This window comes from Wasmannia auropunctata, unplaced genomic scaffold, assembly GCF_000956235.1.
Source record: "Wasmannia auropunctata unplaced genomic scaffold, wasmannia.A_1.0 LD336023.1, whole genome shotgun sequence".
In the NCBI taxonomy this organism is placed as follows: Eukaryota; Metazoa; Arthropoda; class Insecta; order Hymenoptera; family Formicidae; genus Wasmannia; species Wasmannia auropunctata.
Genome location: NW_012026867.1, coordinates 169067 through 183136, shown reverse-complemented (window position 1 = coordinate 183136; position 14070 = coordinate 169067). Strand labels below are relative to the sequence as shown.

The window sequence follows — 14070 nt, the reverse complement described above, 5'->3', positions numbered from 1 at the left end:
AGTTCGTCTCGCGCCTTCAATTTATTTCTAGCGCTTTCAATTTGCATGGCTTTATTCAGATGACTTTGCTCGTCTGAAGAAAAATCAATGTTACTCGAGTCTGACGCCGATAGTTCTCGAAAGTAATATATTCTCCATCGTCGTACGTACGTATATATAAAAAAGATAAAAAAAACGCGGGAAATTTTTCTTTGAGATATTTGTATGATTTTCTCCGCAACATCCATACTCTGCAGATATGCATGTATGTACATTGGTGCCGAGTCGTAAGTCGATTTCAATTCAGCGCGGACTTTGAGCGTGTTTACTTGAGCGCCAAAGTTATGCACAACGTGTTGCGCCACATATGGAAATCTTCGCATTGTGCGATCTTTTTTCACCTATAGCAACGGACACTCCGACGGAAATCGCGAAATTGCGATATATGCCTCTCTTTCTCACGCCACAAACCGATCCGTAATAAAAACGCGGAAGTTAATATGCATTGTAATGAGAGAGGATCGAGAGGTTCACTTAAGAGATCAAGTGAAGCGTCAACGTAAAACTTGCATTTGCGTAGGTAATCGCCGTTGCGATCGACGCGACTGACCCGTCACGGGGAGGTGGTTTCGACGAAATTTTGAAAGCCGTAATTGCGGCGCGCATTTACTCGAATTAGTCTAGCATCTCTAATTTCATTGTCGAAAGTCAGATCTCTCCGCGAGGGTTGACGCACGTCCACAGCGAGGCGTCGCGTTGTTCACTTCGTAGACGGGTAGCGGATATTCCGCTCCAATAGGCGCAGGCGCACCCACGCGACGATCGAATCACGCGATTTACGAGCTGATAAAAAAAAAACAACATATATATTTCAATACAATGCGACGCAGGGAGGAAGAAACTTGGCCCGTATCGTCCTCACTAATCGACCGGATCGTAAAATTAACAACTACCGTTAACCTGCGCTGTCGGCGAGATAACCCCGACCCTTTTCGGTGGGTCGCTGAAAGTGAAGAAGAAGACGTTTCTCTCCAATTGCTCTTCGTAATTCACGATCGGCGCGCGGCTTAAGAAAGAGGCAGCCGCGCGCGGCCAGTGGGCGGAAGCCGGAGGAAGAGAGAAGAAGCTGGTAACCCGCGCGCGGCGATACAGATTTTTATGGGGCGTAAATCTCGGTGACGGCCGCAAGAAGCGACTTCGGAATCGTGAAAGGCGCGGCCAATTCCCTAATGATTCTGATTTATCGCCGCCGCGCCGGTCCGTTCCGGTGAGCCGTTCGAGCTTGTAACGCGTACCTGAACACTTGCCGAGACCTCACAACGCGGAATGGAAATCGCGAACGTGGTTTATGAGTTACGAAATCTTTCGTTTAGATTCCTCAAATAGAGAACCTTATGAAAGTGATTTCAAGCAGAACTTACGAAAACTGACACAAAGCACGCCTCTTAAATAATAGTATAAAGTGAATATTGTAATATTTTTCGCTGATAAAAATACAAGGATTGCAACTGCGTTATAAACTACAAAAATTTTGATCTCAGCAAGTGCACAGAAAGTGTTTAAAATATTTCACAGCTGCGCCGCGAGTTGGCATTCTGTTTTATTACTAGAATTCTCTCTCATGTTGTGAAAGTTTTTCGATCGGATGGCAGGAGCCCGCTATAAATTCGGGCGCACGGCGACGGTCCCACGGGAAGTGGATCTCGGTATCGGGTATCGGACGGACGACAATGCGTCGGAGATGCTATCTGAAAGGTGCAGGTGTAAATCTTCAGTCGAGGCAACGGTGGTCTCTCCCGGGCTCTCGCTTTAATAGCGACGGAGATCTGCATTAGCAGATGCTCCAGCTAATAATCTGTCACCGCCGCTCTCCGCTGACGGGCCATTAATAGATGGGCGTTTAGTGGAGCCTACCCTATTTTCTACCGTATTATTGCCGAAAAGCTTAGGGTTTAGGGTCGCTAATTCCCATCGTGTTCGTTTAGCACTCTAACATGAACAATCGATCGTGAGATTCATTTTTTTTTTACTGGATACGCAGATCACACTTGATCTTGCCTCAAGATCAAAGGCTCTTGCGGCATTTTGTATGTTACGGCTATGAATGAATAAATTCTAAATTTTAATATATTTTTCTAATTAAAAATAGATTTAAGATTGTAGTAACAAATATAATAAGACAGGCACGTGATGGAAGAATGATAGATAGGATACTATAATGTACACGTAAACAGGTACACGTTACAATCACGCCGAAAGGAAGTGATCGACCCGACAGCCGAAAAACAAAAGCAGGAAACAGGCAGTCGGTCTTAGGTTCCGTGCGCACTCGAAATATACACAATCAATATCGCACGAGTTGTCTTTTTTTCTCAACCTTCCTACAAGATTAATGAGAGAAGTATCTCTCCAATAAATTAACAAATTAAGTTTTCAAGTACATGTCTCGCATACTCGAGCAGGATGATTGCAACGGTCGCATTGCGAATTGAGTGCATCGTCCGGGATGCGAAGGATCAATCTGCATACGCGATGGTAGATCGTGGATGTGTCAGAACCCTCGAAACTAAGCGAATTCATGCTGGCGACGATAGTTGTTTATCGCCGCCACTAAATTTGCGGCGTCCTTTCTGTAACGCCGGCGCCACGGACATCGTCACGCACATCGTCACGCAAACCGCCAGCTGAATTCCGTCCTCGCCCGCTCGCGATACACCGCAGCTGAGGTCCGCCGTCTGCGAATGCACTCGACGTTATTAACGCGGCTCCCTTGGCTTCTATCTTTTCGATGGCCCGGAGATGAAAAAAATAAGGGATCACACTACGAATGTTTCATTGAAAGAGAAACTCTAGAAAAATATCAGGAAAGTTGCAGACATGAGATGTTTCGCGTTGAGAAATCTTGCAATAACTTTATATCAATAGTATATAAGCAGAAAATTTTCATTTAATTATAAAAAAGGGAAAAATTTAGTTGAATTTAGGTGAAGTCGCAGCGACATTCTTGACTCTCATTCTAATTAAATCGGAAAGATTTATGATCGTTTACGCGGTACTTTCTTTCATAGAGAAAAAAGGAAAACATTCAAATTATCTTTATTTATTGTACGGAGACCAGTCAGCACGGCAAGGAGAACCGGGTATGGTGATGGGTGACGAGCAGGTCGCCCTCGGCGCCGTGGGCTGTTTAATTTTAGGGCATTACGCGCACAGGCGGCAGCCTGGCCGATGCTAAAGGGTTCCCCGGGTCGGTATTTGCCGAGATATTATCGCCGGGAGGAGATAGAGGAAGGGGAGGCGGCAGCCCCTCCGGGGTAACGAGGAGGGCGTGACTCTTTCTCGGAGATCGAGCGAGAGGAAGAGAGAAGGAGAGAGAGCTCTATGATGCATCCGACACCGTTTCGCGAATTAGCCCCGATGCTCTCATCATCGCCTCCATCGGGTCTGTCGGAAGGCCGAGGAAATCGCTCGGCACCCAGAGGCAATAATAAGTTGCTGCCTCGCGTCCCGCGGAGAATACCGACCGCAAGATTGCAGTTGAAATAGGCAGGCGCCGCATAGGAGGGCCATGCAATCGCGTGGCAATCGAAACACGATAAGAACCAATACCAAGGTCTACATCGATGTGTTTTTCAAACCAATTCATTCGTTATTCATGTATACAAATTTTCGAAAGATTTTCGTACGATATACATATACCTACAATCTAATAAGATTTTAAAAGTAATAATTAATAACATCATTAATAATTATTATAACAAGAAAAGGCAATATTTGCCATATTTTCAAGAAAGTATCTTCTCCTTGAAAAAAGACCATGTATCTAAGGCTGATGTTATTTCAGCCGCCGTGGCAGTTAAAATCTTTAATTATGACGTCTGAAATATGCAACCGGCGTGTTTCTGTTCTGCCGCGAACGATCAGATTTCACGCTGTAAGCGTAACCTTTCATTGGCATATCAAAACGTTCATCTCCGATTTTAATTTGCGCCTTGCGCGAATAAGGAGCAGGTAAGAGAGAATCATCCGCCACGCCGCACATGGATAGCTCACGCATTAATATGCAACAAACGGCGCATTCTAATTCCTAGTTCGATCGGCAGTAATTAATGAAGTCGTCTCTTAGAACGATATGTACATACACGAGCGTATATCTTTATCCGCCTATGAGCGCGGAGAACAGTCGTTGTTTTTTATCGGTGAGAATTACCGCGAGCGCAGGCCTCGAAACAATCGATCAATCACCCTGTTTATGCAATCCGATAAAGGAAAAGAGAGGGAATTTTATCGCCGGCGAAATTCCTCGCGTTCTAAATATGGCACCGACACTTATCGAAACCAAGCTTCGCGAGTGCATTTACTGAAAGAGAGAGAGATATATATACATTTAACAATTATTGTAAATAATGTGGCGTACATAACACGCGGCGGCCGATTATTTCATTAGCACGTACGTGTGGATTTGTTTACGTAGATTTTTATCCATCCCGCAATCCTCACGATCTCTCAGATAGTTTATCAGTAGGTATAGGTCGTTATCGGATTTTATCGCTATACAGAAGGAGGGAACGAGATTTCGCGTTATCGTTCTCGCAATTGCTCGTGCCTTGGACAGAGAATAGAGCATCGTTATTTCTACTTTAGTACCTTATTTAATATCTCGAAAAAAATATTGAAAATAAATAAGATATCTATACGCGGATAGTGTCGTGAACAACAAATATCTCGAGTCCAGAGACAACACGGCGCATGAACATCGGCACGATGATTCGCTCTTCGTACGTGGTGCACGAATGTTATATGCGGCCATCACGGTGCGTTTCGTGAATATTCATGGTTCAACACTTTCGTGGACAACGGTAGAGATCGAGAAACGAAAATTTCTACGCATAGTCACGTGTTTTCGTCAATATTCAACGGTCGGAACGCGATTGCAGTGCATATCAATGTGCAAGGGTTGAGCTTCACAAAGTTGTTTTTTTTTAGACTCGTTGCTGCATGTATCAATACTATCAATGATGACTACAAATTCTTTTATTATATTCTCAATATTATATTTACATACATAGGTTTATTAAGTAAACAATCATAGACATATGACTGAAGATCCCGCTCGATGACCGAAAATGTCAATATATATATTTATTTATCCTATAATAATAATCAGTTTGAAGGGCAAAGAGCCGAGGCTAGATATTGGTGCTCGAAATATTTTTAATTTTTAAATAGCTAAAAGTTAACAATCAGCAACCTTATTGGAATTATTGTAAATAATAATTTTATCTTATTTTCTATTTCTGTAATTTGACGCGTAAATTATTTTGTAACTATTTGGTACTAACATGTAGGGGTAATTTGAATAGTGAGGTAATTTGGATAACAGTAAGCATTTGCAAGAATTTCGAAAAAATAAGAGATTTTAAGATACATTTGATTAGATTAGACATTGATCTAATGAAATGTATTTTAAGATCTCTTATTTTTTCGAAATTCTTGCAAATGCTTACTTATTCAAATTATCTCACTATTCAAATTACCCCGCTGTACCCTAACAATAATAATTCCTTACATTATCAAATTACAACTTAACCGAACAATCAATAGAAACTTTGCAAAATAAAAGTGTTCCAGTGTATGCGGGCGATGTCGAAAATTAAGATCAAATCGATTCCGGTCAACGTCCTCTCAAGAATCGCGCGTTTCCTTGGGAGGTTCGATTCGCGTATTTCGCTTAGCTTTTACGTCAACACGTGCGCGTTAACGCTCGCAACTGCTCGCTGGTTACCAGCGGCATGACGAGCTAGGTCGTGCACGCATCGCGAAACATCCGGTGCTTTAACGCGGCTCGTGAACTTAACACCCCGTCGAACCCGGGGCGCGGAGTCGGTGCGCCGCGCCGCGTCGTTTTCCGCCGGGATGAATGTATACACGCCTCTCTCTCGCACGAGATATCCGCGTCTACTACGCCGTTCGTGAGCGGCCGACCGGCCCAGCGTATACTTATACCGAGTCGCGCGGACTCACAGGTGTTAAGTGCATGCCTATCTACGCGGCTAAGTATACAGGCGGCACGCAAAACCCTGCCAAATTAACACGCGAAAGTCACGAATCGCGGCTAGCCTCGCCTTCGATCTTCGAGCCACACTCTTTCGCACGATGTAGGGGAATAGATCCCTCCGGTTGTTGGCGGAGATACCTGCGTGTTAAATCGAAAGCTGTAGCGCAACATCTTATCGCATTTGGATAAGTTTCGCTCAAGGGTCAAAGGGGAGAAGCTCATATTCTTTTCTCATTTCTTAAATCGTTACACTGCAGTTTTCTTTTTCCAAACAATAAGTTATCGTCCCTCTATATTTTCTACAATGCAGATATGACGTTTTCGAAATGTGACGTTCATGTTGTTGCACATTGCGTAAGAACGCATTTGCGAACGGGCTCCGTTTGGAGGCAAAAGCGCAGGAGTAAAATTAGCAGGACCCGTAAATTCCGCGGTGGACGTGGCCGTTCTTGGAACAAGAGCGTCGGTAATTGAAGCGGACGCAATCGGGAGAACTGAGGTGCCGAAACGGGTCTTAAACGAGTTCCAAAAGATGAGATAAGGTCCCCCGTAATACCGGGCAAGATCGATCACGCGCGCGCACACGTGTGTAGGAAGGAAGCGCTTCGGGCAGTGTCATATTTTACGACTCATTTCGTTATGTCCGCTTCTCGCACCGCGTCGCGGCCTTAAATTCGCGCGGATACTTAGCGGTGCCTCGACAACGTTTTCGAGACCGCTTAACATCGCTCGTGCGTAACTTTTTATCCGCGCGCGCTAAGGACCGTCATAATTCCCGAAGTAAATGCGCGTAAATCAGTTCGTAGGACGCGAATATACACCTTCGGCTTTCAACGAGGGTCTAACGCGCCGGAGAGCGACGGTGATAATTTTATAGATGCGCCAGCGAAGATTACGCCAATCTCTCACGGCAGTTTCAGAGAGGAGATAAGCGAGAGCGAGCAATAACCAATTCACTTTAATATTCTCGACCTTTGCGCGTTACAAGGCTCCACTTGCCGATTTTGCCAATCTTAACGTTTTCATTGTCAATATGAAATACTGTATATGCTTCACTCGTAAAGTAAAGACAAATTGACGGAGCACAATTACCTGACAATATCCCTTGACCGCAGTCATCAACTGGCGCGTTCACGTTGCAACAAGTAGGTAGACCTCTCAATAGAGTGAGCGGTGAGTGAGTATCAGCATTCGAGAGACGCGGACTAAACGCGCGAGTCGGGTTTAACGAAAATTAAATCTCGCGTAATTTCGCCGCAATTAAGCGCAGACCGGTAATTTGCGTGTCTCTACGTAGCAATCATTCGCGGTATTTTTAGCGGAGCGCGAGCGCGAGCGAGCGAGAGAGCGAGCGAGAGATCTCGGTTTCAGGATCGAGATAAAGCGGATCTCGTGAAGAAATAAGTAGTTTAAGACAGTTCGCGTGGCCGGAGATTGGTCTGACGCTGACGTCGTTCACCACCACGCCGAGAGAGTGGGGCAGCGTTTTGCGCGCGGTGCCCTGGGTGCTGTGGCATCGTGTACACCACAGGTGCATCCCGGCCGCCTCGGTCGAAGCGCGTCGAACCTGATTTCGTGCTCAGGGAGACCACGAAGACCGTGAAACCGCGTATGGGAGTGTGTCACGTTAGTTTGAGTGTGCCGAAATGTTATCGACGCGATAAACGGCGGATTCGAAGGTGCGCGAGCGCGATGTACCTGCGAGCGCGTCGATGTTATCGCGGATAATCGATGTGCGAAGTTAATTCGGTGGCCCGGTACGAGGATCCAGTCGGTGTTTAAAAGAAACGCGTCAGATCCGTGCAAAAACAAACCTCCCTCTGTGTGTTTGGGATCTCGCTATATTTTTTTTTTTTTTAACATCGTGTAATTTTGGGGAGAAATCGCGTCACGCTTTCTATAACAAGCGCTTTCGATGTATCCGGCAGAAGTAATGACGACACGATCGCCGCAGTGAAGGTTCAGATATGCTCCGGAAAGTATTATACATCGATAAAAAACACATGTGTTTTACATTTTACACTAACTGTATGTTATTTGCATAAATGCCTGTCACTTCAGACAAGATAGAGAGATAGAACAACATGATTTTACAAAAACTTATCGTTCCAATTCTGTTCATCGATAAGCGATACCTACTTTGCATAGATGCGCGAGCGATAAAATTTACTCAGATCACTGCTTGTTTGAAAGTATTTGTAATCATAGCGCAGATAAGAGCAAATAAATATTCAACGTTATTAATATATACATATCGTTCCATGACAACAAAGTGTGAACTTGACTTGCAAATCACCTAGAAATTCACATTACATAACAAACATTGCGTAGAAATTTCTTAAAATTTGCGACGTCGCTTAGCAAACTCGGTTATAGAGTTATTGTCGTTTAAACTTATAATAATTATATAAATTATTAATAATGTGTTGTTCTCTCTGAATTATATACAGTAAATTCACGCTATTCAAAAATTTACGGATCATTAACATTGCATCGGACTTTCGCGCGAGATCGCTGGCTCGAGAGGGTAGACGCGGGTCGCAGAAACCGAGCGAAAAAACTCGCTTGTTATTCGCGTGCCGGTGGGATCCCGTCGTCGGCACCGGGGATGCCGGCATCCCGACGCGATGGTGGGGAAGGACGGTGTCCGTGGCGCGGGGAGAGTGGGAGCGCGCGACGTGCCGGGCTTTGGGGTTCTGTCTGGTGGTGGTGCCGGCGGTTTGTGAGAGGAGCCGACTGATGCCGATGCGCTCCGTGTCGCGCCGCGGCGAGCCGGCGAGAAAGAGCACGGACATACAGCGCGCGCGGCCAGCCAGCCAGCGCACATCGCACTCGCAAGGCGCGCAAGCCACAACGCACGCTCGCTCACGCCTCACGCTCGCGCCGCGCCGCCAGTCAACGAACGGTCATCCGCCGGTGTTCTCCATACGGTGTCTTCGCCGTATGGCCATGCGTCGCCCCGTCGACCTGGTCACGATCACAGGAGTACACATCGTCGATCGCCGAATTGCCACCCCAGCACGCGCGGGGACGAGCGGCAAGCGCCGCGGCGGCTCACTCCGAGCGGAGCAGCAGGCGAGACGCATCGCCGAACGTTGCAGGCGTAGTAGCCGCGGGCCTGGGAGGCATCGCCACGTCGAGAGACGATTAACAAGCTCGATCGAGACGACGAACGTCGCGCGACGTCGGTTCGCTGCCGCATCGCTACGGGACGTGTCGTGATTCTCACGACGAAGTTGATCGCAGAGCGTATTTGCGCTGGGTATTTCGCCGCTTTCTTGTTTCGTTTCGCAATTAAGGGAGTTTGTCCGTCGCGCGCCTAGCATAAAGACGCGTCAGATGCGTCAGTGAGAGGATCATCTGCCAAAGTAACACCTTTCACCCTGCCGACGACTCGCATCCCCCGGGAAGTCGCCGCTGCGTGCGGCACGCAGCGGGAGGACCTTGCCTATCGCCGCGTCGCCTCGGCCGGAGCGAGTCAGTGCTACTCCTGATTTCCGCCCGAGTGTCGCCGCTCGCGTCTCTTGACATTGGGGACGGATTACAGCCGTGTATCGGTTCCGATTTCACGACGTGTTGAATTCCGGAGTCCGCTAGTCCGTGCCGACGACTCGTCACTCTGAAGAAGGCAGCAGTGATTTTCCGCCGAACGAGCGGAAGCAACAAAAAAAAAAGGAGTTGCGTGAAAGTGATCGCGATCGAGTATAGAAGTGTCAGGAATAATCGAAGGGATAGTGAATTCTCCAAGTCTGATTCTCTGGCGGCGGACAACGTTCGTAGAATCTGTGAAGTGACACGTGTCGCAATTATCGAGCTCCGTATGTCGCGATCGTTCGCGGTACCAGTTTGATCGCGCCTCGATCGCGAGAAGAGAGACTCGGTGTCTCGGAACAGTGCTGAGACGGTGCGACGGCGGAGTCGTTTCCCGTGTGTTAACGCGATAACGCTGCACACTGTTGCTGCTACGCACCGAATCGCGACATCGCGAGGGAGACGCGATTAACGCTGCGCTCTTTGGCATGGTTACGTAAACGGGCACCGAGAGACGGTTGTTGCGCGCCGGACCGACCAGAGGTGGTTTTCTCGCGGGAGGAAGTGAATAGAACGCCGTGCAGCGGCGCCAGCGAGATCTCTCTCTTTCTCTTTCTCTCCGTTACGCCGGCGGGGAAAAAGGGGGAAAAAAACCGGGGAACGCCGCGAGACACGTGTCTATTATCGGCAATTGCGCCGAGTCGATCGCGCGCGATCGAGAAAATCCTGTCCTATCTCCGAAACGACGACGATTTCTCCCGACGAGTTCACGACCGACTGGTTTCGCGGAAGAAATATCGCGGCGCGGAAATATCGCGGGAAATATTTTTCAACGCGACTTCCCCGACGATCGGCAACGACAAGTAATCTAATATCATCGATCGCCTTTCGGCGCTATGTCGTGCCGACGACACGCCGGGCGTCAATGTAACGTCATCGTGCGATCGGCAATCGCTATTTTATTGCCGAGAGCGTCAAGATATAGCGCGTGGAACGCGTAGCGGCAGCGCGAGCGCGACGATTTGTCACTCCCGCGGCGAGAAGAGGAGAATATAATTACGGGAGAGGACGACACTCCCTCGGCACCCCCGTTTGGCGTTACTGGAGCCGGAGGCCATCGGCGCCGAGGCATGATCGAAAGGAAGCAACGTATAGTCCTCCTTCTTCTCTCGATCGAGACCATCATATATCTCACGTAATGCACGTAAATTATGCATCTCGCATTTCTCTCGCCGAACGAACGGAAACTAGAGGCAAGAACCAGCGAGAAGAGCGTTTACACTATACGAGATAACACGCCGGCTGCGCCGCTTCCTTCACCTACGATCTTCTTCCCGCCTCTCGTTACCGCGGTGAGAAAACGAAGTGCGTGCTTCGTGACTTCGGCGCGGATCTTCGGAGTCCGTCGGTCGGTGCCCGGTTGGTGTCAACGTGTCTATTTACGATCAAACGTGTCCGCGTCGTATGTGTCGCCTGTATTTGCGTAACGTCACACCACGCGTTTCTCGCGTGTGTTATAAGTGTGCCATGCGAGAGGACCCCGTCGCGCCTCGCCTTTGAAATTCGTCCAGAGGGAGGGGGCCCGCCACCGGATCTTTCGTGATCCATGCGATTCAGGGAAGTTCGTGGACGGCCCATCTGTGATTTTCTCGGAAGCTCTCTCCGCAGAAAACGGCCACGGCCGATAATTATGCGTTCCGACGAGGGATAACCGCGTCGATGCAACGTGAGAGAGAAAGAGCATTTTAGACTTACGTCAAGAGTGAATGGAGGTCGTGGCGAGGTTTGAGAACGGCGAAAGTCATCGGGGGAGGTTCAAGGCGAACGAATTTCTCGATTAGTTTGTCTGGTGTCGCGACGACAAAGTGGAAGAGGATCGAGTGACATTTCTCCGAGCGAACGCGCGAAAACGTCCGGTACCGTTATTCGAGCTCCATACGGTTGGAGAATCCATTTGCTTAGATCTCGAAGGCAAACCCGTCGACAATAATATCTCGAGGAGTGTACACGTCGAGTAACTCGCGCGACGACTCGCGTTTTTTTTTTCACTTCACACACGAACTGCTCGCAAATACCCTCGATCACCACGGTCCGACCAAGGGATCTCCCGAGGGAATCTCCGTTTCAAGATCTTCGACCAAGCGTTCTGAAAAGTTTCCGTGAAGTCCCCATAAGGGTTCTGTTAGACATTGAGGAAAACTTGACGTTCGTGGTGTTGCTGCGACAGAATCTGAATACTTCGATCTTTGCAGACTTTGAGTTGTGCAGCCACGCAGGAATCCGTATACGTTAAAAGCTTCGTTCTGGTGAGTGCTCCTTTTTCTTTAAGAAATTACGCATAAGTAATCAAGTACGACGTAAATTGTCGCGTCGTACAACAAAAATGTTTGCATAATATTTAATCTCGAATATTCTCAAACGTGACATATATCCGACATATGAACTCAAGAGGCTGTAATATACTTCTCTTAATTATTGTATAAATTAAGAGCGAAGTAAGCGATCGCGATCTGGATTCATTCTCACAGCCGAGAATGAAAGTATTTCGCGGATAATTATTCAATCGCTCGGGTTTGTGCGAAATCGTTGACAGGATAATTTATTGATTGACCGCCACACCGAGTCGCGCCGTTAATTTTTCACGCCGCGTGTCGAAATTAACATAATCAAGTATATACACGAGCTGGAACACGAGGCTCCGAGCTAACTAGTCTTGAGTATAGATAAGGAAGAAAAAAGGGGAGGAAAAAACGGGAAACGCGATATCGGCGATATCCTTGCGGACGCGTGCATACATGCGAGAGAGGCTTTATCTCGACGTCACCGGCCGCGTGCAACGCAAACAAATTTGAGACATTCAACCTTAACGCGTGCGCGTTGCCATGCCACATTTCGACGATGATTATCTTGTAATACCACTGCGAGAAATAAATAAATACGCGTCGAGCGAGATTGAAAGAAGCAAGAGAGATTGAGAGGGAAAGTCGCTAAAAATACAGGGAGGAAGAGAGAAAGGGAGCGATATACGAGGTGTATACAAACAACTGTACATTTCTGTTCAATAATAAATTGCTATAATAATCTTCCAACAGTGGATACTACTTATTCATTATGGTATCGAATTAATCGTCTTTTTTTTTTAAACTCTAGCCTCTTCAATTATTTGTAGTATTCACCTAAAAGCGAATGCGATTGAGTGAAATCACCCTGTATAGACGGTACGAGCCGTGGAACATGAGATCGTAAATCGTGGTTGCACCGTTTCGCGGGATACGCCCCGTTAAATCGTGGGTTAAACGGCGCAGTCCGCCCATCTTTCGGGGTGAACAACAACGGCTCTCTCTCGTTGTTAGGCTCCTTATTCCTCTCCCGCCGCTCAGAATCGGTACGCGGAATCGGGGGAGGAGATCGTGCTCGACCTCTCGTCGATTTCCGATCGGGTTAAGCAAACATCGGTCGGTTCTCACCTCTATCGCGATAATGGCTGTAATTTCGGCAGCTTCCCGGTCCCCCACCCCCATCCCCCCTCTCCTTTCCTCCCTCCTTTCCTTTCTTCTCGATTTCACGTACGCGTACGCGCAGATTGCAGAGGCCGATCGCGGCGGATTTTGATTGCACGGCGCGCGACCGTCGATTTATTAACGCTCTGAGCGCTCGGCGGGTCCCTCCTCCCACCTGCACCCGCGTCGATCTCACGGAGTGAAGTAAAATCGCCTACCCCGAGGTAACATTCTTACGTCCTCTCTCGCGAAATATAGTCAACGAGCTTTACCACGCGTGACGGCTTCGTGCACGCTCGCTCACATTTTCCGTCGTCGTCGTCAAGCGATTACGGTCTCTCAATACGGAAGGATCAAAAGCGCGCGCAGCTGTACCATGTCGAATCCTTTTATCCCTAATAAAGCGTCGTATCAGCCACTCACCGCGAGATCGGTTTTATTAATCGCCGCTGTCCGTGACGCAAATGACGGCCATCTATTAAGTCGCATTTTACTATCGGTTTTGCGCGCGACGACGCGGGGCGTGCGGCGCGGCGCGCGGCGGTCCGCCTGTGTGTCCGCGCGTGCACGTGTTGCATGCGCCTCGAGATTAGTTCCCTTCTACATGCGTATATGTACATACAACTGCACGATGCCCGCGAGAGACGCGGGCGAACGACGAGCTGCTGCACGGAGTGTGCAATGAAGTGCACATCCGACATGCGCGCGCGCGCGCGCGCGTTTAGACGTCGACTCTGGTGAGCATTATCCGGCGAAGAATCACGATGAACGACGCATTTTCCGCGCAACATGTTACCACGTGTCAATAGTGGCTTTCAGGGATTTTTTCTATCCGCTCGCGCGAGCTGCACAGTGACACGTCGCTCGTCTCACTTCTAAACCGGTCTTACCCCCTCGTATAAAGTAGATGCGCGTGTAGGTACATGAACGATTCGTTGAAATGAGCAAAAGCGAGTAAATTGCTGAGCTTTTTACCTTACAAGAAGATTCACTTTCATGTCC

The 14070-nt window shown here is 48.0% G+C and overlaps 1 protein-coding gene across 2 annotated transcripts in view; it reads left to right on the top strand.

Moving 5' to 3' along the window:
- LOC105452952 overlaps positions 1-14070 on the top strand; it is an 81093-nt gene that overhangs the window by 5614 nt on the left and 61409 nt on the right. The window contains exon 1 of one of the 2 annotated variants that reach the window (XM_011694515.1): positions 8971-11874. The exons of the other annotated variant lie outside the window; for it this stretch is intronic. The gene's annotated coding sequence lies outside the window, so the exon portion shown is untranslated. Of the gene's footprint in view, positions 1-8970; positions 11875-14070 lie in introns of those variants that run through there. 2 annotated transcript variants of the gene reach the window in all.